This window comes from Passer domesticus, chromosome Z (assembly GCF_036417665.1).
Source record: "Passer domesticus isolate bPasDom1 chromosome Z, bPasDom1.hap1, whole genome shotgun sequence".
Classification (NCBI taxonomy): domain Eukaryota; kingdom Metazoa; phylum Chordata; class Aves; order Passeriformes; family Passeridae; genus Passer; species Passer domesticus.
In genome coordinates this window covers 76,645,877-76,670,461 of record NC_087512.1, presented here as the reverse complement: position 1 = coordinate 76,670,461, position 24,585 = coordinate 76,645,877, and the positions used below count along the sequence as shown (strand labels likewise).

The 24,585-nt window shown below is 49.2% G+C and overlaps 1 protein-coding gene and 1 long non-coding RNA gene across 2 annotated transcripts in view; both read left to right on the top strand.

The window, feature by feature from the left end:
- The window catches only part of LOC135291266 (uncharacterized), a 425,721-nt gene that overhangs the window by 217,119 nt on the left and 184,017 nt on the right, over positions 1-24,585 (top strand). The window lies entirely within an intron of this gene.
- Positions 19,079-22,690, top strand: LOC135290750 (uncharacterized). Its single transcript, XR_010353533.1, has 3 exons — positions 19,079-19,426; positions 21,828-21,944; positions 22,611-22,690. It is a non-coding gene; the product is annotated as an uncharacterized LOC135290750 (long non-coding RNA).

The window sequence follows — 24,585 nt, the reverse complement described above, 5'->3', positions numbered from 1 at the left end:
CGGCGCTGCCTTCGCTGCCATTACTTGTACCAGCTGGTACAATTCACAGCCTGTCGCTCCTTCCCAAAGGCGATACTCTTGAGCCCCAGTGTCTCCCCACTTGTCATCTGTGTCAGGTTTGTTCTCATCTTCCATGATAACAAAGAGCTTCTCCTCCTCCTCAGTGCCTGACTGTGGCCAGGCTGAGGCACCCACTGCCCCCACCAGGTGCCCGCTGAGGGCCTGGTCTTGCCCCCAGCTGGGCAGGGGGCTGGGTGATGGGAAGCAGTTGAAGTTTGTCTTGTTCGCTTCCATCTCTGCAGTCCTGTAGCACCGACAGATCCCGGCAGCCGCTTCCTTCTGCAAGAGTGGCTCTCACGGGACTGGGTACCCCAGGGCTCTGCACCCCTTATATACCCCCAGCTATGGTGGGGCCCTCTGATGTCACAATGGTCTGTGGGCACCGTCATGTCCTGCATCATCAAGGGCCCTCTGATGCCACAATGGTCTGTGGGCACCGTCATGTTCCGCATCATCAAGGGCCCTCTGATGTCACAATGGTCTGTGGGCACCGTCATGTTCCGCATCATCAAGGGCCCTCTGATGTCACAATGGTCTGTGGGCACCGTCATGTCCTGCATCATCAAGGGCCCTCTGATGCCACAATGGTCTGTGGGCACCGTCATGTTCCGCATCATCAAGGGCCCTCTGATGTCACAATGGTCTGTGGGCACCGTCATGTTCCGCATCATCAAGGGCCCTCTGATGTCACAATGGTCTGTGGGCACCGTCATGTCCAGCATCATCAAGGGCCCTGTGTCACAAAGGGCCACACCCAGCGCCCCATCCACAGCGGAGCCCACTGGAAACTGCATGGAGGAGCCCCCGGACTTGGGCACTTGTAGTCCTTGGTGTGCCCAGGCCCCTCCCGCAGTCCCACAGTGTGCCCACTGTGCCATGGTCCCACTTGGCAGCCTGACGTGCCCCCTGCAGAGCCCTGGCTTTGGAGAGTGGGCTACTCTGGGCACCAGCCATTGGCCAGATGGACACAGCCAGGGACTTGTGGGCAGTGGCTCCATGTGCAGCTGCAGGCTGGGGATGGGGGGTGTCCCTCAGGGCTCTGCCTTGGCCCTGGGGCTCTTTTGTGGCTTCCCCAATGGCACAGGCAGTGGATCAATCTCCCCCCCAGCACATTTGCAGGGGATGGGGGAGATGAGATGGGCAGGGGCACCATGGCAGGATTTGGCCATGCACAGGAACCTGGACATGCTTGAGAAGTGGGAGACAACCTCATCTGACAGCTTCATGAGGTCCCACAAGGCCAAGCGCCAGGTGCTGCACCTGGCCCGGAGCAATTCCTGAGTCCCGGATTCATCCGGGGCAGAAGAGACCTTCAGATGTGTCCATTTGGTGCCGCCTCCCTGGCTGCTCCCAGCACCTCCAGAACCAGCACTTGGCTGGGTTTGGGCCTTTCCCATGCCTACTTCCCGCAGGGCTGGCCAGAGGGGAGCACCCCCAGCCTGTGCCTCTGCCCCCAGCCCCTGTGGGCTGCTGTGGGTGGGAATGCTCCAGAGGGGAATGTCCTTGCAGCAGAAAGTGCCAGAGAGAGCCCAGAGCCAAAGAGTCTCTCTCCTGTAGGCACTGCTTCTTCATTGCATTGAAATATTTCCAGTGCTGGAGTGGGCTAATGGGTGTTCCTCGTCCCACCCAAAAAGAAGCTGATGGTTGGCTATTATTTGAGAATTTCTCTCAAGTTGAGCCTGGCAGGGGGTTATTTACAGGGAGAAGCTGCTACAATAAATATACCCTGATGCCTCCCCCAGGGTCTGTGTGTTTCAACACTCTTGGCCTTTGCAGATGTAATAATCACAGAACTGAGGTCATTTGATATTACAGAAAGGTTAAAAAACTATGCATGAGAAGGTCATGACGAAAATTTCTAACTAACAAAAACTGGTTTGTCCTGCAACCTTGAACTCATGTCCTTATACCCTTCCCAAAAGAAAACCTATTCACTGAAGATGCATCATCATCCCAAAAACATGTTGAAATTAGGCTCGTGATTCCCTCAAGGAGCTAGGAGGTCATATTTTGCTGCAGCCAAAAGGTTATTAGAAAAAAGAATGAAAGCTGTTGGTGCTAGGTGGTGGTTAGTTCTGGTTTGCATTTGTTCCAGTTAATTTCTTGAGTGTTGCTGAAGCTGGAAAAGGGGCAGGGGTGAACACCAGAATGAAAGAGAGGTAGGAGAAGAGGAGAGGGGACAGAAAAGTAGGCTGTCAGGAGAGAATAGAAGTTGCCTAGCACCCAGCCAAAGGGGAAGGGGACAGGGATCACCCAAGGCTGTGAAAAGCAATCAAAAACAGCATTGTGTTGGTGTGTGTGTATGTTCAGCTCTCAGGAGACAGAGATACACAGCCGGCTCAGTTGAATCCTTACTAAGAAGAAGGTTCTTGTTTGCTTTAATGACTTTGTCTCCACTTAATGGTAACTAAGAGTTTGTTTATTTCTAACACCTCCCTCCCAGCAGCTCAGAGCGGCACTGCAATGTGCTTACTGTGCTCCAGAGAGCACAAAGCAGGCTGACCTGGTGGCCCTGAATATTTCTGCAAAACACTCTGCATTTCACACCTTTGCTGTGGCTCAGGGCAGAACTGCAGGCCTGCAGGCGCTTCCTGGCAGAGCTGTGGGAGGCAGTGGCTCCTGCAGATGTAGCTGCCAAGCTGTCAGTGCCTCAGGCTGGCCTGGCTTGCCCTGGCAGAAGTGCCGTGCCTGAAGGACGCTGCCCTGTGCTCCAGCCTGCCCAGCAGCCCGGCTCCCTGCGCCGCTGCCCAGAGTGCTGCACACACTGCTGCCCTTTGCCAGGAGTCACAGGGCAGCCGGCAGAAGAGTAGGAATCCTCAGCCAGGCCACCAGCCCTGGGCTGCCCCGGCCTTTCTCTGCTCCTGGGCAGACTCCAGACGGCCAATGCCTCCAGTCTGGGCTGTGCCCAGCACGGCTACGCTTCCTCTCGGGAGCAGCCAGCTGCCACCTGGGCTCTGAGAGCAGAGGATTCGCCCGCTGCCAGGAAGAGGCACCCAGGGCCCGGCTGCTGCCTCCTGCAGCTCCAAGGGCCTCCTTCCAGCCTGCCTCTGCCCAGGCTCAGGCTGCTCCGGGCTCTGCCAGGCCTCTGCTGGGGCTGCACCCCAGCCAAGGCCGGGCCCGCTCTCACCTCACAGGCGCTGCCAGCTCTGCACCAGAGGAGACCTTTCAGAGCCCCCGCTCTGATCCTTCTGCTTTCTCACTTGAGCAAGGCTCTCCTTCCACCAAAGAGATTGCACTTGGGGATACAAATCCAAGTGGCAGGAACTCGAATGCTCCTGAGTCACAGCAGAGAGCCTGTATCCACATAGAGTATTTGGGCTGTCCCATTTCTCCTTTGTTTTTTCATGCAAATTCCATTGCCCTTTCTACCTCAAATAGAGGTACTACAGCTGACCAAAACCAGACAAGTGGGTCATATTCCAAAAGCAGCATGGTCTGGAGAGGATAAATGAAGATGAGCATTCTCCAATTTGACACCATGCCAAAGACACTGTAGGGGTGACTTCCACATTTAAGAAACAACAGACAATTTACAAGGAAATCATGAGCTTATTCACAGAGTAAGAAGGAAGGAAATTACAAGGAGAGTTTTGGTTTGAAATGTTTTATTAATTTCAAATCCTACTCTGCACACCTATTACAAAAATCATACCCTAACCCTAACCCCTTAAGACTAGTTGTAACCCTAACACTAAACCTAAAACTAAACCTAGTCATAACAGTAACTCTAACCGTAACTGCAGCACTAAACCTAGTCCTAAGCCTAAGCCTAAGCCTAAGCCTAAGCGTAAGCCCAAGCCTAAACCTAAGCCTAAACTTACGCCTAAATCTAAACCTAAATCTAAACCTAAACCTAAGACTAAGCCTAAACCTAAGCCTAAACTAAGCCTAAATCTAAGCCTAAGCCTAAGCCTAAGCCTAAACCTAAGCCTAAGCCTAAGCCTAAACCTAACCCTAAACCTTACCCTTATCCTAACTTACAATCCTGCTCTTAGGTGGTTGATAACTAAGTGGTGATGCCTTGTCTCCTTCCTCTTCCTCACTGCAACAAGCAGTGGCACCAGGCTGGATGCAGGCTCAGCAGATGTTACAAATGGTTGCTGCACAAAGGAAAAAAGAAAATCAAGAGAAGTCAAATGAACCATGACTTTCCAAACTCAGTGCTTCACAGGATTCACAGGGCTCCTAGAAAGATCCAGAAAGATGGACCATCTGCACCTCAATCATCATGTGCAAGACCTTGCCATCACAGGCAAACCTGGCCCAGAATCCCACTCATCTGTTTATTGTGATGTCTTCATCTTGCTGGGATTTTTGCCCTGCCAGTGCTCTAAAAATGGTGCTTTCAGTCCTTGGAGTTTCTTCTTTTCAGGAAACTCCAAAGCCTCACATTAGTCCCTCTCTTTGAACAACAGGCACTGGGCTGATTTCCACAGGGAGACAGAGCAGTGTCTACCTTTCCATGCCCTGCCCCTCCTGTGCTGGATGGCACCTTCCTTCCCAGCAGGGACAGCCCAGTGGCACTGGCTGCTGCACTTCCCTCTCTGCCACACAACCTGGCAGTAACTCTGGGGCAGTTCCTGTCTGCTTGAGCGTGCCAGGCAGCAGATGGGGCTGGGACAAGTCCCTCTCAGCTCTCCCTGTTTGCGTGCCAGAAACCTCCAAGGGTGGGCTGGGGGCACAAACCAGGGCCCCTCAGAGGCTCACAGTGAGCCCCCCACAGCCCCTCCTGCCCACAGCCAAATCTCTGACCACTCAGCCAGCCTGGCTTCCTTGGGTTCCTGCACCACCTTTGCATGTCTCTGTACCCTGCATTGCTCTACTTCAATTCTTTTGCCATTGGATAAAATGGAGCACACCACCAAATTACAAAACAGGGCAGCAGAAACAGTCAGAGGACAGAGTACCTGTCCTCTCAGGAAATGTGGAGACAGGTGGAGTTATTCAGTTGTGTGAAAAACAGGCCCCAGAGAGCCACTTAATGCCACTTTCCAAAACTTCAGATTGGCTTTGAAGAAATTGGGGGACACCTTTTTGAATGGGACAAGTTACAATAGGATGTGGGTGAAAAATTTTAAACACACAGGGGATCAAGTCAGAGTAGGTCGAAGGAAGAAATTATTTCCTCATGGCATGGTGCCACCCTGGCACAGGTTGCCCCAAGAGCTTGTAGTTGCCCTGTCCCTGGAACCATTCCAGCTCAGGTGACAAATAGCTCTGAGCAATCTGATCTCTTTAAAGATGTCCCTGCTCATTGCAGGACACTTGCACCTGATGACCTTTACAAGGCCCTGCCAGCCCAGCCCAGTCTAGGACTCCTCACCATTTTCATTTGAAGAGCACCAAGAGAGTAGGTGAGGAGGAGCAGGGGCTCATCTGATGCCTTGGACTTCAGTAGAGGAGGAGCCCATCCCTTGCACCCTGTTTCACCTGCAGCCCCTTTGCATTTTACCTGAAGGAGCTCCTTGGCAGACCAGCGCCGCGCCTCGTCTGCCTGCAGGCAGCAGCTCAGGAAGTCACGCAGCCAAGCCGAGAGGAGCTTGGGATGCAGCAGCTGTGGGGTCCCTACTGAGGCTATTAGGTGTTTAGCTTGGAGAAAAAGGAAACATGAGTCTCCACCTGCTGCTTTCACATCTGTAACTGCTCTCCCACATCCCACTGTTTAACCTCTGTTCTTCTGTGGCAGTTTCTGCCCTGGCAGAGACCCAGACATGCCTTTTCTTTACCAACAAAAAACCCAAACCCCGAAGCAGCCACAGCTTTTCCAACATCCTGCAGATCTTGCCTTGGCAGCTGATTTCATTGACTGACCTACTCAGTGGGAACGACATCAACAAAAGCATGTTTGCTTCTGTGAGGATTCACACCAGCTTGACAGGCTTTTTGGTACGGGGACTTTGCTATACTAATTCCAAGGATTAGTACATGAAAGGCATCTCTGCAGTGCTTGTTCATCCATTAAGCACAGCTGCCATAGAACAAAACTCATCAAGCTTTTCTTCCTGTTCTTGAAAACAATGGTAATTGGAAGGAAAGAAAGGAAATCCATCAGTTAATCCCCAGGGAAGAAAACTAACATCTACAATCTCACATTCCACACAGACACATTAAGATGCCTGTAGAAATGTACTGGGATGAAAATTCCTGCTTGGGCAAACAGCAGCCACCTGCAGCTCTGTCTCTCAGCAGTCTGAAAATTTCAGCTTCCCTTATGTGGAAAAGAAAAACTTTTCCTGGTCAGAAGAAGGGGAGGTGCCATCCCTATGGTCACTCTCTGCTCATCTGGATGCTCAAGTCAATGCATTAATGATAGGCCCATCCTAGAAAGTGCCGGGAAACAAACAGGAGGTTTTGGCAGGCTCTCCACATCACCAGGCTCTTGCTTGGTGACATAGAGAACGTGGCTTGCGCTATGAGAGAAACATGGTCACTGAGTGTTTCAGCAGCACTCCACAAGAAACAGAAGAGACTCCGTGGCCTCTACACCCTCCTGCCCAGATTTCAGGCAAGCTTCCTGAGAGAGAGTTTCTTCCCAGCGAGAAGAAACTGCACAGGGGATGCAGTCCCTCTCTGAAAACCACAGTTTTAGAAACTCTGTTTGGTTTGGGTTTCCTTCCTTCATTTCTGGAAGCATAAGAGGAGTTCTAAGACGCTTGCTTCCTGTTATTAGGGCCATCTACACAGACAAAAGAACTGGAACCACTTATAACCCAAAGGCAAGTGTTGCCTGAGAATGGAGTTTGTTTGCATGTGGTAAGGCTTGAGTTCCCCCATTGATGCAACCAAAACTACAGCAGACGCTGGTGTGTTGCAGGGACATTTTCAGGAAGGCACTGTGCTGGAAGTAGTCCTAGCAGATGGCAATGGGATTTTGTCCAATGGCACACAGAACATGGGACAGGTGAGAAAGACAGCGGGATCAGTGAGGATTTGCTCCTTACCGAGGCAGGACTCTGGTTCCAGTAAGGAGGTTCTTGTTCCACCATTTCAATTCCCACAATTCCAAAAGACCATATGTCCACTTTGGGGCCATATGGTTGACCCGTCACCACTTCAGGTGCCATCCACCAAGCAGGCCCTGCTAACGAGCTCCGTGTATTCTTCTCAGGGGTGAGTTGAGTAGAGAGGCCAAAATCGGCTGAGGAGAAAGCAAAATAACTGTTTCTATTTTAATTCTGTGCAATTTGGAAACCAAGCAAAAGAATTCCCCAGTAGAAGTCTGAGAATGTGCTGTTGAATCTCTTGGACAACTGTCCCTGCTCTGTTTTCTCAGGTCTTTAGCCAAGGAAATATGGCATTGTGACTTAAAAAATCCTCACATTTTTTTACACTACCTCCGGCAGTGGCTTTTGTTCGTTGGAAGCTTTAGACCTGTAGCTCCCCCCCTGTGGAAGGGACACACAGAGCTACACTACTCTTGGCTGCTTGTTCCTTGTCATGCCTCTGTACACATTGCAGCCGTGTCACCAGCTCACAGCTGGTGTCCCTGCTCTGTCACCAGCACCATTTCTGGGGAGCTGGCAGTCACTCCAAGCAGCCCCACACGCACATCCCTGGAATGCTGCACCTGACCAAGAATATACTGACCCAGCTTGACAGAGCCGTCGGTTCTGAGAAGGATGTTGCTGCTCTTCACATCTCTGTGGATCACGTGGTTGGAGTGAAGAAAATCCAGTCCTTGCAGGCACTGAGAGAGGAAACAGAAACAGGAGGGCAAAACAGGTGATGTGATTTCATCACAAAAGAAAGGGCACAAAGAATCAAAAAGATTCCCTTTCCCCAGGGGAATGGGGAATAATGGCAGAACACAGTGCCACTGAGAGGAAGAGCTTGCTGCTGCAACACTTGCAGAGCAGGACCTTTCTAAGGAAAGGCGTGTCAGTTTTTGAAAGAGCAACAGCACCTGCTGTTGTAGACTGTCCCCTGCACACCAGCCAGGATGACTGCTGCTGCAGGGGATGTGCTCAGAAGCAAACAGCGCTTTGGCTGCACTCCTATCCTTTTTAGCTGAGGACTGAGAGAAACGAGTCTCTCTCTTTTCCTTTGCTGTTCCTTTCAAATCCTGCCACCAGCACTTTTGCTTTTACAGGCAAGGAATGCAGTGAAGACAGGAAAAAGTTTAGAGGCAAGATGGAGAAGAGCAAATACATGAGGCAGAGTGAGAACAAAACAGCAGGAGATAAGAGTACAAGAACTGAGTTCAGTGAGTGCAGGGGCACTGGCAGCCATTTCACTTGAGATGCTTCTACTTGCCCACAGCATAGCAGCAGCACACAAACAAAGCTTGGCACATGAAACCTCTCCTGTCCTGAGCCCCTGTTTCCCAGACAATCCTGCCCGAGCCCTCGGCAGCACAGATGGGATTGCTGACCTCCCGACTGATGGCTGCCATCTCCTCTTCAGACAGGTAGCTCTTGCTGATGATGTCGCTCAGGGTGCCTCCATCTATGTGCTCCATAACCAGCCAGAGGTGCTCACCCAGAAGGTAGCTGAAAAATGCGCCTGGCCTGGTTCGCCAATTCAAACTCAGCCGTGAACAGACCAAAGTGATTGTGGCCACATGTCCCCAGTGCCAATCACATCAATTACCATCACTCAGTTTGGGCACTAATCCCTGAGGTCTAAGCAGCTGCGAGGTGTGGCAGATGGATGTAACATATCATGCAGAGTTTGGCAGACTTTCCTACATCCACGTGTCAGTAGACACGTTCTCTAGTGCAGTCTGTGCCTCTGCCCACACAGGGGAGAAAGCATCTGACGTCAAGAAACACCTTATATTCGCTTTCTCCGTGCTGGGCATCCCAAAAGTTATCAAAACCGAAAACGGCCCTGCGTATAAGTCCAGGGAATTTCGGAACTTCCTGCAGCAATGGGGAATAGAGCATAAGACCGGCATCCCATATTCCCCGACAGGTCAAGCTGTGGTGGAAAGGACCCATCAGAGTCTGAAAAGAGTAGTACATCAACAAAGTTCGACGATGAAGATGGAGTCCCCACAGGTCCGCCTCGCAAAGGCACTTTATATTATCAACTTCCTGAATTGTTCTTATGATAATTTAAATCCTCCGATCGTGAGACACTTCGGGCAGAACGAACAACTGCACCTTAGGGCCAAACCACCCGTCCTCATAAAGGACCCTGAGACCTGGAAAATGGAGGGACCCTTCGACTTGATTACCTGGGGGAGGGGATACGCTTGCGTGTCCACTCCTTCAGGTTTGAAGTGGGTTCCCTCCAAATGGGTCAAACCATTCTTGCCAAAAAAATCCATTCAGTCAGAAGCTGTGGCGCAAGTCGAAGAGGCTTGATGGAGGAGGAGACGGAAACCCTTCTCTGATGATTTAGACATCCTTCCGGGGCTGAACCACCTTTTTGATTTACCCTAACGCACCTTTTTTTGTCCTTTTATAGAAACATGAGCCCGATGAACCCCATCCCAGTCTCCATCACTGTCACCTTCATCATCTTCTGGTCCACGCTTCTACCATCCAACTCGTGGATCATTCCCCAGCCAAAACAGAAGGTGTGGAAGCTACTCGCCAAGGCCCTCGGCCAAGACCAGCTGTGTCTGACGTCCACCTCAGCAGCAGACCCCTTGTCGACCTCCCTTGTGGGGATCCCTTTTAATACAGATGAGTTCCCTACCCTCCTCGATTCCTCCCTAAAACCCCTTGCCCAGTATAAAGTCCTGCGCTCCCCCGGCTCCAATCCCAACCTCATCTGGCGACGTTTTGTTTCTAAATTAAATATTTCAAAATCTGAACCTATTGAATTTAAGTTGCTCGGCTCCGTTGTTGCCTCCATTTGTGTTGAGTTTATGTCCTCCCTTGACCCCACCGGAAAACCCTATTTCCCCGTGATCCAACCCAATCATGAGTACACAGTGGGAAATTGGTGCACCACAGTTGCCCATATTACCACTGCCCCAACTTTTGATGAATACCCTAGATCCCTCCCCCGTGGAGTCTTTTTTATTTGCGGAGACTGAGTGTGGGTAGGCATCCCCTCTCGCCTGACAGGAGGCCCATGTTCCTTTGGGAGACTGTCACTGTTTACCCCCAACAATACCCAAATTACCAATTGGAAAGCTAAAGTTGTCACACATAATTTGGCCCGTTCTAAGAGAGACCTGAAAGACTTAGACTCACAGTGTGACCCCGAAATTACTCATTGGTCAATTCCAGAAGGTGTCGCATGGACAGTTTTTTTGCCGTGGGTGTCCATCGCGAAGTCTCTAGGTGAATTGGCCCACCTAGAGTGTTGTGTGGCTAAACAAGCCAATTTAACGTCAGCCATCCTCAGTGACCTCCTCTCAGATGAGGAAATAACAAGGCGGGCTACACTCCAGAATAGCGCAGCGATTGATTTCCTGCTCCTATTGCACGATCACCGATGCAAGGAGTTTGAGGGGCTCTGCTGCCTGAATTTGTCATCTAAAGCTGAGGACGCCAGGAAATCCATCAGCGAGATGAGAGACTTGCTTCATGAGATCAAGCAGGACACATCAGACTGGCTGGGGAACATCTTCTCGGGATGGGGACTCTCGGGATGGGTTAGATCAGTTTTAAAAACTATACTTTTAGTTCTTTTCATTTTGTTAGTAATTTTAGTTGCCACTTCTATAGTTTGGAAAATATTACAGAGATTAATTTATAAGTTATTCTCCCCTTGCAAGTTAACCGGGTGATGGCTGAGGAGGAAGGATGTGAACTAGAAGAACTAGAAGAGCAACTAGAAGGAGGAAATCTGGAAGTAGAAGAACTGGGCGTCCATTCCTCCCAGTCATCTTGACCCAGAAAATCACAGTTCTGATTTGAACTTTAGTTATTAAGTCTCATATATTTTTCTTTTCTTTTCTTTTTAAACAAAAAAGAGGGAGATGTTGTATTGTGTTTGTCATGCATTGTTTTATTGAGCTGTATATTTGTTTTGTTCCACATATCCCTACAGTTATTATGGTTCTGCCCTGATCCCCTCTCTCCCTTTGATCGCCCCATCTATCTAGTATCTCTCCTCCCCGTCTCCCCTAACAACCCATGTATCCTTCCCTTGTTCCCTCCCTGGTACCCTGTCCGTCACTTGGTGGCCCAACCTTTCCATCTAGAATCTTCCACCTAGGGCATCGAGTGATTGGTTCAGGGGCCAGGGCTCCTCCCCAGATCCTCCGTTATTGGTTTACATACTGTGTCACTCACCATCACCTCATGCCTACCTGTATTTCTATTGGTTGTTGACCACTGTCTTTGTATGCACCCACTCCTCCTTAAAAAACCCTTGTCAGACCCTTAGCCCTGCCTTCAGCTGGTGGGTTCCCCTGGTGCTAATAAAATGGACTGAACTATCTCTGAAGTCCGTCTCTTGTGGATCTCCTGTGGGTCAGCAGCTCTCACCTTTTTGCTACTGCGGGTCCTCGTCGCCCAAAGGCTGAAAGCCTTAGGCGCTCTCTAAACCCGACTTGGGATCAGGAGAGTGCTCCAGTGCTGCAGGCAGTGCTGGCCGCAGCCTGCCGGGATTTGGCTTGAGGTCAGCCGCCGCTGCAGTATAGTTCCACTGTTACAGTTAGATGGATTTTTCTATTGGTACACTGATATTTGTATTTATAGATAGCATTCTTAAGAATATGTTTACATATGTCTTACTATATGTCATATGTAACACAATATATATTTACACTGCACATTGTTGTGGTGTATTTACTTCTATTGAAATGCGTATGGATTTGTACAGTTCTGAAATTATGTTCATTTAGTTCTAGGCCTAGGGTTATTTAGAGGGGAAAATTGATATTCCTCTGTTTGTATATGGGCTGTTCAGTTGTAGTAATTTGTAATAAATTTAATTGTTAAGCTTTGATTGATATTTGTTTCTAATTAGTGTTTGTAGAGGTTTCAGTACATTAGGTTTTTTTAACTGTATTTGATATTTGTATATATTTACATTGCATGATAGTAGGAAAAAAATTGTGTTGCAACCTTAAATTGATATTTGTATGTTGACATCGCCAGTGTAACAATTTATAAAAAAATTATTTTTGTGTATTTATTTAGTGTTGCAGCGCTGCAGGGTGGTAGAAATGCTGCAACCTTCTTGGAGGCGTCTCCTTCAGAAGCCGCTCCGAGGAAGGCCACGAGAACAGCCATTTCCAGTCCATGCACACACACACGCCACAGACAGCTCAGCGCAGGAAAGACAGGAAGGGTCTTTGCATGGCATAGTCCAGCAAGGGTTTTACTGCATCCAGCACACCAGAGGGACCAGAGACAAAAGACCAAACCATGTGGTCTGCAGGACTTCAGTGTGGGGTCAGTGACCAATGACCTGAGGGCACAGGGGCGGGCACAGGGCAGGGCCAAGGGCAGCAACCTGTAGGGGGGATGAGGGATGAATAATTGGGGTGGGCGGTGTCAGCTGGCCAGTGGGGGAGGCAATCTGATGTGGATTGGCAGAAGTGCTGCAGAGCATCAGGGGTTAAGTCTTCTCTATCAGCCTAGGTGGGGAAAACTCTGTGATATGATCTTCCTTGAGGGGGAGGAGTCAGAGCATTCCACAACTCCCGTGTTTTTTCTTACTATGAAGACTTCCCCAGTGGATCTCTGCAGACACTTAACTAAACAGGGAAACATGAGTAAAAACAATGATTTCAACCCGAAAAATTCCTCTAACAAACGATGAAACCTATCCTGTCAACCCCCATTGTCTGAAAAGTTCATTGATGGCATCTGGGTTCTTCTCAACTTTTAAGTCCTTTACTTGCTCCCTCAGTTCTGGATGTTTATGTGGATGGATGTTGGGTGTGAAGAAATTTGAAGCAGTACATCCTTTCAAAGTTGTGGCAGCTGTGTCCATGGGCGAGCAGTGAAAAGTGTGTTGCTGCTGGTTTTAGAGTGTTACATGCTTGGTGTTATTAGCATTTGGTAGCAGCTCACTCGGTGCTTAGGAGGGAGCACTGGTTTGCTTACTGAGCGAGCACTTTCAATTCTCTTAGCATTTGTTTTAAGTTTTTGCAGCATTAACCCCAGGGACCAATATTGAGGCTTCTATTTTCTTTTTTCTGCCTCAAAAATCGATATTGTTTCTGCAGCCAGATTTAAACTGATGGACAAATCTGTTGTGCTTAATTTTTTTCATCACGAATTACAGTAATGCTAGGTGCTAGCAGAGCAGGCTTCCCCAAGTCACAGGGTGTTTTGACCATGGCACCATTTATTTGCTGGTGGGGAGTAAGGTTTCCAGGAGGCTTCATGGGTGAGCAGGGCTCCCTCAGAGGTAATTTTTCAGAGAACAACCTGTAAATAGAATACATTGGCAAGAAAAAATTAAATTGTGATAGGCTGAAAGAGTTAGTAAGCACTGAGTATTTGAAAATTTCAATTCACGGATTTGTTATGTCCAGAGTACACAGAGAGACAAAACTGTATTTAGTTACACATCCTTTTAGTAAGGCTGTTAGAGGGTTTTCCCTCTCTGCTTTCCAATGGCTTTAAAGACTTGTGATTCTTAAGACAAATTTACTTGGATCTTCTAACTACCTTTATAAAAAGGAGACACAGTTGTGCTGTTAGAATATAACAGAATTTTGAAAACTGAAAGCATTCTTAAAAGCTCACAAAAATAGATATAGAAGAAGCTATGCCTTTAAAAAAAAATAAAATTATTAGATGACTTGAATGTGTTTGAGCAATTGCACATTGGTATATATCTTTGCATGAAATTCACACATATAGAACACAAAGTCTTATAAACTTCTGAAGTTGCTGCAGGTGAGGTTTGGGTTCACCTGGAGCACAGTCAGGGGTGGTGAGCACTGGAAGATCCAGCTGCAGTCCCCATCCATGTCCCTTTCAGTGATGGCTTGAGGGTGTCTCAGCCTGGATCCAGAGCGTCCTGGGGGGCTCCTGGGGCTGGCTTTGCACTCAGGGTGAGGATGGCCAGGAGCCACTGAGGCCGGCAGTGGGGACCAAGGCTGGGGCTCGTGGCCTGGCTGGTGTGGCTCTGGGGGCTGGGACATGCCAGGGCAGGGGTCACAGTGGGAGCTGTGAGCAGGGGCACGGCCAGCTTGGCAGCTGAGTGACATGGTCCTGCTGGCTGTGACATCACAGAGGAGAGGTCACGCTGACCTTTGTGTCAGGAGCAGCTCTGGGCAGTTGGATTCTGGCAGCCAGTGAGTGCACATGCAGGGAAAATGCTGGGCTGGATGGGGGCTGGGAAAGATGCCCTGGGGATTTAAAGCCAGAGTGAGAGCTGGGACCCTCAGGGCAGGACACTGTCCCCAGGGCTGAGGGAAGTGGGGCTTGGGGCTCTCAATGTGGCAGGTGCGCAGAGAGGCTCTGGGGACATTGCAGGTGTCACCAGCCCCCTGGTCCCTCCCAGCCAGACATGCTGAGCCCCCTTTCTGCCACCAGGCCATGTCTCCAACACTGGCCTTCATCCTGGCCCTGTTATTCACCCCTTGTGGGTTGAAAGCGGACATGAAGATTGATAAGGATGCGGTCAGGCGGATGCGGGAACGCGAGGAATTTCTGCATCAGGAGATGACTCGGCTCCTGCAGGAGGTGGATGACAACAATTCCATCATGAAAAGACTGCTCCTTTCTGTACAACAGCTGCTGTGGCTGCCTTGGCTGACCATAGCTGGGCAGAAGGGGAATCCAGCAATTGAAAAGAATGAAGCTAAACGGATGCAGGAGCGCCAGGAGTACCTGCTGCAGGAAATGACTCGGCTCCTGCAGGAGATTGATGGCAACAATTCCATCATGGAAAGCCTTCTCCTTTCTCTGTGGCAGCTGCTGTGGCTGCCTCTGCTCTCTCTGGCCTTCTGGCTGGTCATGAGATGGAAGTGTGGCTCTGCCAGACACAGCACGCAGGAGGAATCCATCAGCAAGATGAATATTGTGAGGGTGAAGTTCAGCAGCAAGGAGAAGGTGAGTGAGCATGACAAGGACAAGGGTGCAGATGGGGGTGGCAGCATTTTGGATGTGCCCAGCCCATCACCAATGGGCACATCTGGGATAAGGCGGAAGGGGGCTGTGAGCATCCTGATCTCATTGGGAATGTCCCTGCTCATTGCTGTGGGGTCATACTGAACAGTCCTTAAAGGTCACTGTCAAGCCCAGCTGTTCTGTGATTCTGTGATTCTGCAGCAGGGCCTGCCCAGCACGAAGGTGCTGCAGGAGCTGGTGGACGAGCTCCTTGGTGTGTGCCGAATGCTCTCCCGGAGGAGCTTCATGCCAGAGCTGCACCCAGCTGCCGGGACGGACACCAGCCCTGCAGCCTGCAGCATCCAGGAGAGCAGCAGCACCTACCGCACGCTGGTCATCCTGCGGCCACCCCCCGGCCACTCCTTCAGCCCGGAGAGCACCAAGCGGCCGCCAGCCAGGCGCATCCGTGTGGCACTAGAGTGCCTGTGCTCTGGGGAGCAGCTGCTGGGGCACACGTGCTTCCTGCACGCCGCTGGTGGCCAGCTGCCCACGGATCAGGAGTGGTACCTGCTGGACACCCTCTGCACGGGCTCCTACTTGGACCTGCAGAAAGTCACCCGCTGGGTGCAGATGTTGGTGCTGGCGGCCTGGCCGCTTCTGCCGCAGTCGCGCCACTGCCAGCTCACGGCGCTGCCCTCCGGCAAGTCCTGCAGCTTCCGGCTGAGCGGCGCCTCTGGCCTGCACTGCAGCATCGAGATGGCTCTGGCCGTGCAGCTCGGCAGCTCAGGGGCCTGCCTGAGCCTTGAGTAGGCAGCAGCTGGCTCTGCCAGCAGCACCGTGTGGGCCAGAGAGCTGCCACCTCTCAGACTCACTGCCGCGATGGCACTGCTGCTGGGGTGACAGCATTGCAGGCAAAAAGGAGTTGGGGAAGGTGAAGGGAACCATTCCTCATGGGACATTTTTTGTTTTCTCTTAGTATTCTTTAGTTCCTTATTATGAAATATGAAAAATGTAGCCAGATCATAATAATTCTAAAACCTCCCAAGGCAGAGCTGGGAAGGGTAACTTGATTTCAAATATGTAGAAGTTTATGTTGAGAAAAATTAGACATCCATAGGAGTTTTCCTACACCACTTTTTTTTTTAAATTAAAAAAATAAAATATAGTTCTTTGACTCATATTTGATCTCTCAACGTGTCACTTGTGATGAAAATGCAGACAAGTCACCACCATTAGTAAATTATCAATAGAAGCAACTGTAGTGGCAATTCAGAATTTCATTGGCTCTCCCCCAGCTCCATCTCAACTCTAGGAGGGTTTCTATAAAAAGGAAAGAGAAAAGTTGGCCCACTACATACCCATTATGCAAAGGAAGGAAAGCCTCTTCTATCTAAGCCAAAGGTGACAGAGCCTAAGTGAAAAATGATCATCCCATCTCGATTTAAAACTGCTGGCAGCTGCCCTGCTCCCAGACTGGTTCTGCTGATCTTCAGCAGGGAAGCAGAGGTGTTCCTAGAAACAGCAAACGAGACAAACTTCCTGGGCAAAACCAACCTGTGAAACTGCATCAACTCTGGGATCTTTTGGGCTGGGTCCTAACTTGTATTTTGTTAAATGCTCGCTGAACTGCACTTGTTGCTTCCCCCAACTTAATGACTACTATTACACTAATTGCAAGCATAACTTAGCACCAACAGAGAACCTCCTCTTTGTCTTCCTTCTGGGTTAGAACAAAACAAATTTGAAGAGGAATAGTCCCTGAAAATTTGTTCCTTAACAGCTCCAAGTTGATCCATACCAGTTCTGACTAAGAGACAGCAAGAGACGATAAACTCTTCCAGAAGGTCTTCCGTGGTCATGGCTGAGGGAGTTTTTCCTGCAGCCCTGGAAAGGGCTCCAGGGGCCCTTGGCTGAGGATGGGGATCAGGGCTCAGGGAAGAGAACCAAAGGGCTCAAGGCAAAGGCTGAGAGGGCAGAGCTGCCACACCGTGGCACAGAAAGAGCCTCATCATTTTTTTTTCTTTCTTTTTTTTTTTTTTTTTTTTTTTTCCTGTGAGGGAATGAAACCAAAGAAATTGGTCTCAGCATGCCTTCTGGGATGGCAGAGATGCCCACACATCAAAACCTAAGTGAAACTTTACCTTTACTAATTAGACAAATCTTGCATGTATCCTTCACTGACAAACTGTCTGAAAATTGAGGCAAAGGCTTAGGGATGCCAGATGAGAGTAATGGCCTCATTCTAGTGACTGCATCTCTGTGCACTTGGCAAACTTGCAGAATTATTCCAGACACTTAAAGAATGAAACAGATTTTGTCTCTCCTATCTGCTCCCACAAAATCCCTGATGTTTCAGTTTGTTCAGTGTCTTTTCTTTATGGTTAGGACAAGAGCATGCCTAATCAAAAGCACATTGCTATGACATTTTTCCAACAGGCAAAAATATTCCTGTCTTGTGCTTACAGATTCTAAAGAAGAAAATAAAATAAAAAAAAAAATAGAGGTTTTCAGAGGTGTTAGGAGGAGAAACAAATTTGTGAGAGTACAAATCTGTCTTATCACATGAGGGGTTTTGCCAGTCCATCTGCTTGAAGAAAGATTCACTTTGGGAGGTAGTTTTCAAAAGTATTCCTTGGAATTGAGTGGCACAATGTCACAATGCATCCCCCTGTGATGTCACAGCCCACTGCTCTCTGACACCAGCCTCCAACCCTTGTGACAGCACAAAAGGCATTGAAACTCCTTGGAACCCCAAGATAAGCAGGGAGAGAAGGTGAGGTCACAATCCAGCAATGCCTGATGTCACCATCCACAGGCTGGTGACATCAGAGTCCTCTACCTTGTTGTCAGAGATGAAGTAATATTTTGCTGAGCTCAAAAGTTTATTAGGTAAAAAAAAATGAAAGTTGTTGGTTCTGTGTGTTGTTATTTCTGGTTTGGATTTGCTCCAGTTAATTTGTTGGGTGTTGCTGTGAGCTGGGAAAGCAGCCAGGTTAAAGACCTGACCAAAAAGGAAGTAGGATCAGAGGAATGCGGACAGAAAAGTAGGTGGTGAGGAGAGAATATAAATTCTCAAGTACCCAGACAATGGGAAAGGGGACAGGGCTTGCCCCTGGCCAGGAAAGGGGATAAAATGTAGTCCTTTTTTTTGGAGGGTGTGTGTGTTTGGCTCTTGTGGCAAAGAGGGCATACCTGCAGCTCAGGTGAATTGTTACAAATAAACAGATTTCTTTTGCCTCCACTACTTCGTCTCTCCATTTAATGGTATCTAAAAGTTCATTTCGAACACTGTGATGACACAGCAGGCCTTCCATCCCTGCAGGCCCATGTTGTCAGAAAACAAAGGAAATCCTGTTTCCTAGTTTCAATTTCTACATCTCCATGATGCTCTCCCTCAGCCACCTGCATCACATCTCCCTGGCCCTTTCTCTAATTCCTGTCCTGACACCTTGCCATGGTTTCCTGGGAACAGTCCTGGTCTCTACTCACAGGGCCTCTGGTCTCTCTCCCTGGGAGAGGCCATCACATCCAGGCCTTCCAGGCCAGGCCCTGTACAAGGTTTTGTCCCTTTTGGTTTAAAGGTCAGAGTTTGTCCTCTCTGCAGCCCTGCTGGATCGAGGGTGATGGGCACAAGGACACTTTGCAGCTGTGTTTAGGGCTGTGGGGCTGTTCAGCCTTGCTTGCTCAGTAGAATGGGTCCTGTCCAGGGGGCTCCAAACCCAGGAAGGAATTCTCTCTGCCTTTTGTTTTGGCAGCAGTACTTTCATCTGCACAATGACAAGGCCAGGCCTCCATGCTGGCAGCACCCCTGAGGTGACAAGGACAGCATGTAGGCCCCTGAACAAAGGAAATCTGCAAATACACAAATGGTGCCCCAGGGGTGCAGCTCAACTTTTCTCCTCCTGCCTGTGCTGAGTTGTCCTCCGCACCTGAATCCTGAAGCCTGAGAAGGGCACTGTGCCAGCAAGGTGCAGTCTGACACTTCACTGCTGACCAAACAAGGGCCCCTTCCCATTGTTCAGGCTGCCGAACTGTGGGAAGAAAGGAAAATGTGTCTGAATCAGGGCAGCCAGGCTGCCAGCAGGGTCTTGTGGGCCTCCCTGTGCTGTTGTGGGACACCTCATGGGAACTGACCAAGTGAGGGACAGCTGGAAGCTCGGCTGGAGGAGAAGGTTGGGATTTTTCAAAGATTTGGATGCTGCAGTTAAATGTCGCAATTCAAGGCTGCTGCTGATCTCAAACTGGGAGGGGCTGTTGACTCTCTTGAGGGACAAGTGTTGCGGTGTAGAGGCCATGTGTCCCCGGCCCAGCAACAGAGAGAACAGGGGTGTGACAGATCCCCCGGCAGACGCCGCAGAATTCCAGCTGACAGCAGAGGTTCGGCGCAGATGAAAAAAGAGGCAGCAGCACGAGTCCTGGAGTTGGAACAGGCATAGCTTTATTTGATGGTAAACTCCCCAAGTCCAAGGTCCCAAGACCCTGACCCAAGGGCAGGCAATAACATAAACAGGGATGGTCTTGGGGGAGAATACAATTGTTAACCAATCGAGAGGACTGAGGGTGGAACACAAGGTGGGCAAATACAATCTGTAAACCAATGGAGGATCTTAAGGGAGGGGAAAGGCTTAAGTAAAGCAATGGGGTTTCAAAGGATAGAGAACTGACAAGGACGGTTCTGGAGAAAAAGGCAGGCTTAGGGAAGGATTGACATCTGAGGAGGGAAGGAGCAGGGAAGGTGTTGGGGGAAAATAAGTAGGGACAAGAGGGATGGAGGATTTGGCAGGGAGTGGCCAGGCAACAAAGAAGAAGACAGTTAACCAAGCTGAATAACAATGAGGGAGTGAGTCTAAATTTAGCAACATAAGATACAAAATGGGGAACCTTGGCTACTCCAAAGGCGGGGAGAAAAACACGGATTAAAAAACCACAAATCAAGCAATAAAATATACCAAATAAAGAAAATGAAAATACACCACAACAAGAAGATGTGATGCAGAGAAATGCAGAGAGATTGGAGCCTTGGATTTCCTGTGGGAAAAGGTGCTGCGCCCATGGCCCTGGGCCTAAGGCTGTGCCCCACAGGACATGGGTGCCACCCGTGGTGGGGCACAAGGGGAAGGCTGAGGAAGCAGAGCCCAGAGACTCTGTGGGGGAAACAACAACAATTTCTTTCTTTGCTCTAAAATAAGGGGCTGAAGGAGCCTTGCTGGTGCCACTGGCAGGGGTGGGGAGACTCCTCAGGTTCTGGGGCCTTTCTCGTTAGGGACCGCCGGGGCCGCCCAGGTGAGCAGCGCCCACCATGGGTGGGAGCAGAGGGTCTGGGGCTGGTGCCCTGGACAGAGGGACCTGCCTCCTCCTGGGGCTGGTCCTACTCTGGGGACACCAGCACAGCTGGGGGTGGCTTTGGCCCCTGGTGGGAGTGATCTCAGGAAGGAGCTGGAGCTGCTGTCCCTGCAGAGTGGGGTACGAGGGCCAGAGGAACCCTGTCATGACTCTGGAGAGCCCAGGACCCATCACCACGTGAGCCATGCTGTGCCATCATCCCCTCTTGCCTCTGGCTGTTGTCATCCCTGAGAGTCATCAGCCCAAGCAGTTCTTTCTTCACTTGGAACTAATTTCTCCTGGTTTGAGGCTTGGCTGGTGTGAGGCAAGGATGCTGCGTGCAACCACCACGTGGCTCTGCCTCAGGGTGCAGAGATCTCTCTTCAAACCTGTGCACATGGAGGATGTCCACTGACATGCTTTGGTGCTTTACAGTCCACATGGAAAAAGATGGATGTTTGTTCATCAGGAATTCTTTTTCTTTTTATTAGGAGGGGTGTTTTTCCATGCTTGAGAAAGTGCCTCTTAAAAGAGACAGCTATATTCCATTTCATTTGGAATTGGACTTGTAACAGTCTAAATATGTAGGCAGCTGCTGGAATTTCAGAGTACCAAGATATTCTCACTTTCCTGGGGAAACTAAGGCCACAGATAGTCCAGGAGATGCATTTAATGCTTGAAGAGGACTCTTGGCCAAGGTGCTGATTTCATCTGGAGTTCCTTGCACATCAGTGCCCCAGAACTCCCCCCATTAACTCACTGCCATGGTCACGTTTCATTTCTTTTCCTCTTCTATCCCATGTACCCTGAAATGATGAAATGATAGAAAGGGTGAGGATGGTGTTGGAAATTATTTAGACATGTGAGAGGTCATGGTCTTATTCCATGAATGTGCATTTACACACAACAAACATGAGAGGTTAAAAACTCACTTTGGTCAGTGTCAGAAAGTAGAGCCGTTAATTATTACTTATTAATATTTGTCTACTCATGTGCAATGGATGAGAAGAAATAGCATCATGTTTGCATGAGTCTTCCCAGGCACACATAGTTTGAAAATGATTCAAAAATTATTCAAAACCTGGATCAGCTGTATCTTTCTAAGTCAATACCCTCAAAGTTCACTGCCTCCACAGTTTTTCAGGACTGATTTTTTAAAGTTTCTTCAATGCTGATGAACCATCCTAAAGTGGATTTCCCTTAGATCCTTGTCCCTCTTCGCCATTGCTATTCATGCCAGGAAGACTAGGTGCTTATTTCCAGAAGCACCATGCCTGACAGGCTTTTTGCCTGGGCTGTTACTAAACTGCACTTTTTGCTTGCAGGCCATCTAAGCCATGTCCTTTTTCACAGCTGTGCCTTTCTCCTTGAGACTGCACAGACTGCAAACAATGCCCAGCCTAGAGGGAATGTCTATTCCTTTGATTCTGTCCTCGTCACAAAGGGACTTGGAAACAAGAAACCTGGAAAGAAAATATCAACGTAGCCATGCATCTTTAACTCCACGCCCTTGTTTCCTTCTTTCAGCTACCTTCTGGGTGAGCACTCTGGCTGGTTATGGAGTACATGGACGGAGGCACCCTGAGCGATGTCATCAGCAAGAGCTACCTGTCTGAAGAGGAGATGGCAGCCATCAGTCGGGAGGTCAGCAATGCCATCTGTGCTTCTAAGGGCTTGGGCAGGATTGTCTGGGAAACAGGGGCTCATAACAGGAGAGGTTTAATGTGCCAAGCTTTGTTTGTGGGCAAGTAGAAGCATCTCAAGTGAAATGGCTGCCAGTGCCCCTGCACTCACTGAACTCAGTTCTTGTACTCTTATCTCCTGCTGTTTTGTTCTCACTCTGCCTCATGTATTTGCTCTTCTCCATCTTGCTTCTCTAAACTTTTGCCTGTCTTCACTGCATTCCTTGTCTGTAAAAACAAAGGAGCTTGTTGCAGGATTTGAAAGGAAAAGCAAAGGAAAAGAGAGAGACTCATTTCTCTCAGTCCTCAGCTAAAAAGGATAGGAGTGCAGCCAAAGCGCTGTTTGCTTCTGAGCACATCCCCTGCAGCAGCAGTCATCCTGGCTGGTGTGCAGGGGACAGTCTACAACAGCAGGTGCTGTTGCTCTTTCAAAGGCTGGCATGCCTTTCCTTAGAAAGGTCCTGCTCTGCAAGTGTTGCAGCAGCAAGCCCTTCCTCTCAGTGGCACTGTGTTCTCCATTCCTCCCCATTCCCCTGGAGAGGGAATCTTTTTGATTCTTTGTGTCCTTTCTTATGTGATGAAATCACATCACTTAGTTTTGCCCTCCTGTTTCTGTTTCCTCTCTCAGTGCCTGCAAGGACTGGATTTTCTTCACTCCAACCATGTGATCCACGGAGATGTGAAGAGCAGCAACATCCTTCTCAGAACCGACGGCTCTGTCAAGCTGGGTCAGTATATTCTTGGTCAGGTGCAGCATTCCAGGCATGTGCGTGTGGGGCTGCTTGGAGTGACTGCCAGCTCCCCAGAAATGGTGCTGGTGGCAGTGCAGGGACATCTGCTGTGAGCTGGTGACACGGCTGCAATATACTCAGAGGCATGACAAGGAACAAGCAGTCAAGAGTGGTGTTGCTCTGTGTGTGTCTCTTCCACAGGGAGGGAGCTACAGGTCTAAAGCTTCCAACGAACAACAGCCACTGCTGGAGGCAGTGTAAAAAACTGTGGGAATTTTTTAAGTCACAATGCCATATTTCCTTGGCTAAAGACCTGAGAAAACAGAGCAGGGACAGTTGTCCAAGAGATTCAACAGCACATTCTCAGACTTCTACTGGGGAATTCTTTTGCTTGGTTTCCTATTGCACAGAATTAAAATAGAAACAGTTATTTTGCTTTCTCCTCAGCCGATTTTGGCCTCTCTACTCAACTCACCCCTGAGAAGAATACACGGAGCTTGTTAGCAGGGACTGCTTGGTGAATGGCACCTGAAGTGGTGACACATGAATCATACGGCCCCAAAGTGGACATATGGTCTTTTGGAATTGTGGGAATTGAAATGGTGGAATAAGAACCTCGTTACTGGAACCAGAGTCCTGCCTTGGTAAGGAGCAAATCCTCACTGATCCCACTGTCTTTCTCACCTGTCCCATGTTCTGTGTGCCATTGGACAAAATCCCATTGCCATCTGCTAGCATTACTTCCACCACAGTGCCCTTTTAAAAATGTCCCTGCAACACATCAGCACCTGCTGTAGTTTTGGCTGCATCAGTGGGGGAACTCAAGCCTTACCACATGCAAACAAACTCCATTCTCAGGCAGTACTTGCCTTTGGGTAATAAGTGGTTGCAGTTTTTTTGTCTGTGTAGATGGCCCCAGTAACAGGAAACAAGCATCTTAGAACTACTCTTATTCTTCCAGAAATGAAGGAAGGAAACCCAAACCAAACAGAGTTTCTAAAACTGGTTTTCAGAGGGGGACTGCATCCCCTGTGCAGTTTCTTCTTGCTGGGAGGCTTGACTGAAATCTGGGCAGGAGGGTGTAGAGACCGCAGAGTCTCTTCTGCTTCTTGTGCAGTGCTGCTGAAACACTCAGTGACCATGTTTCTTTCACAGCTGAAGCAACGTTCTCCATGTCACCAAGCCAGCACCTGGTGATGTGGAGAGCCTGCCAAAACCTCCCAGTGTTTCCTGGCACTAATGGGCCTACCATTAATGCATTGACTTGAGTATCCAAAGGAGCAGAGAGTGACCATAGGGGTGGCACCTCTCCTTCTTCTGACCATAGAAAGCTTTGCGTTGGCTGCATAAGGAAAGATGAAATTTTCAGACTGCTGAGAGACAGAGCTGCAGGTGTTTCCTGTGTGCCCAAGCAGGCATTTCCATCCCAACACATTTCTGCAGGCATCTTAATGTGTCTGTGTGGAATATGAGATTGTAATTATTAGTTTCCTTACCTGGGGATTAACTGATGGATTTCCTTTCTTTCCTTCCAATTACCATTGTTTTCAAGAACAGGAGAAAAAGCTTGATGAGTTTTGTTCTATGGCAGCTGTGCTTAAGGGACCAACAAGCACTGCAGTGATGCCTTTCATGTACTAATCCTTGGAATTAGTATAGCAAAGTCCCTCTTCCTAAAAGCCTGTCAAGCTGGTGTGAATCCTCAGAGAAGCAAACGTGCTTTTGTTGATGTCGTTCCCACTGAGTAGGTTAATTAATGAAATCAGCTGCCATGGCAAGATGTGAGGGATGTTGGAAAAGCTGTAGCTGCTTCGGGGTTTGGGTTTTTTGTTGGTGAAGGAAAGGCATCTCTGGGTCTCTGCCAGGGCAGTA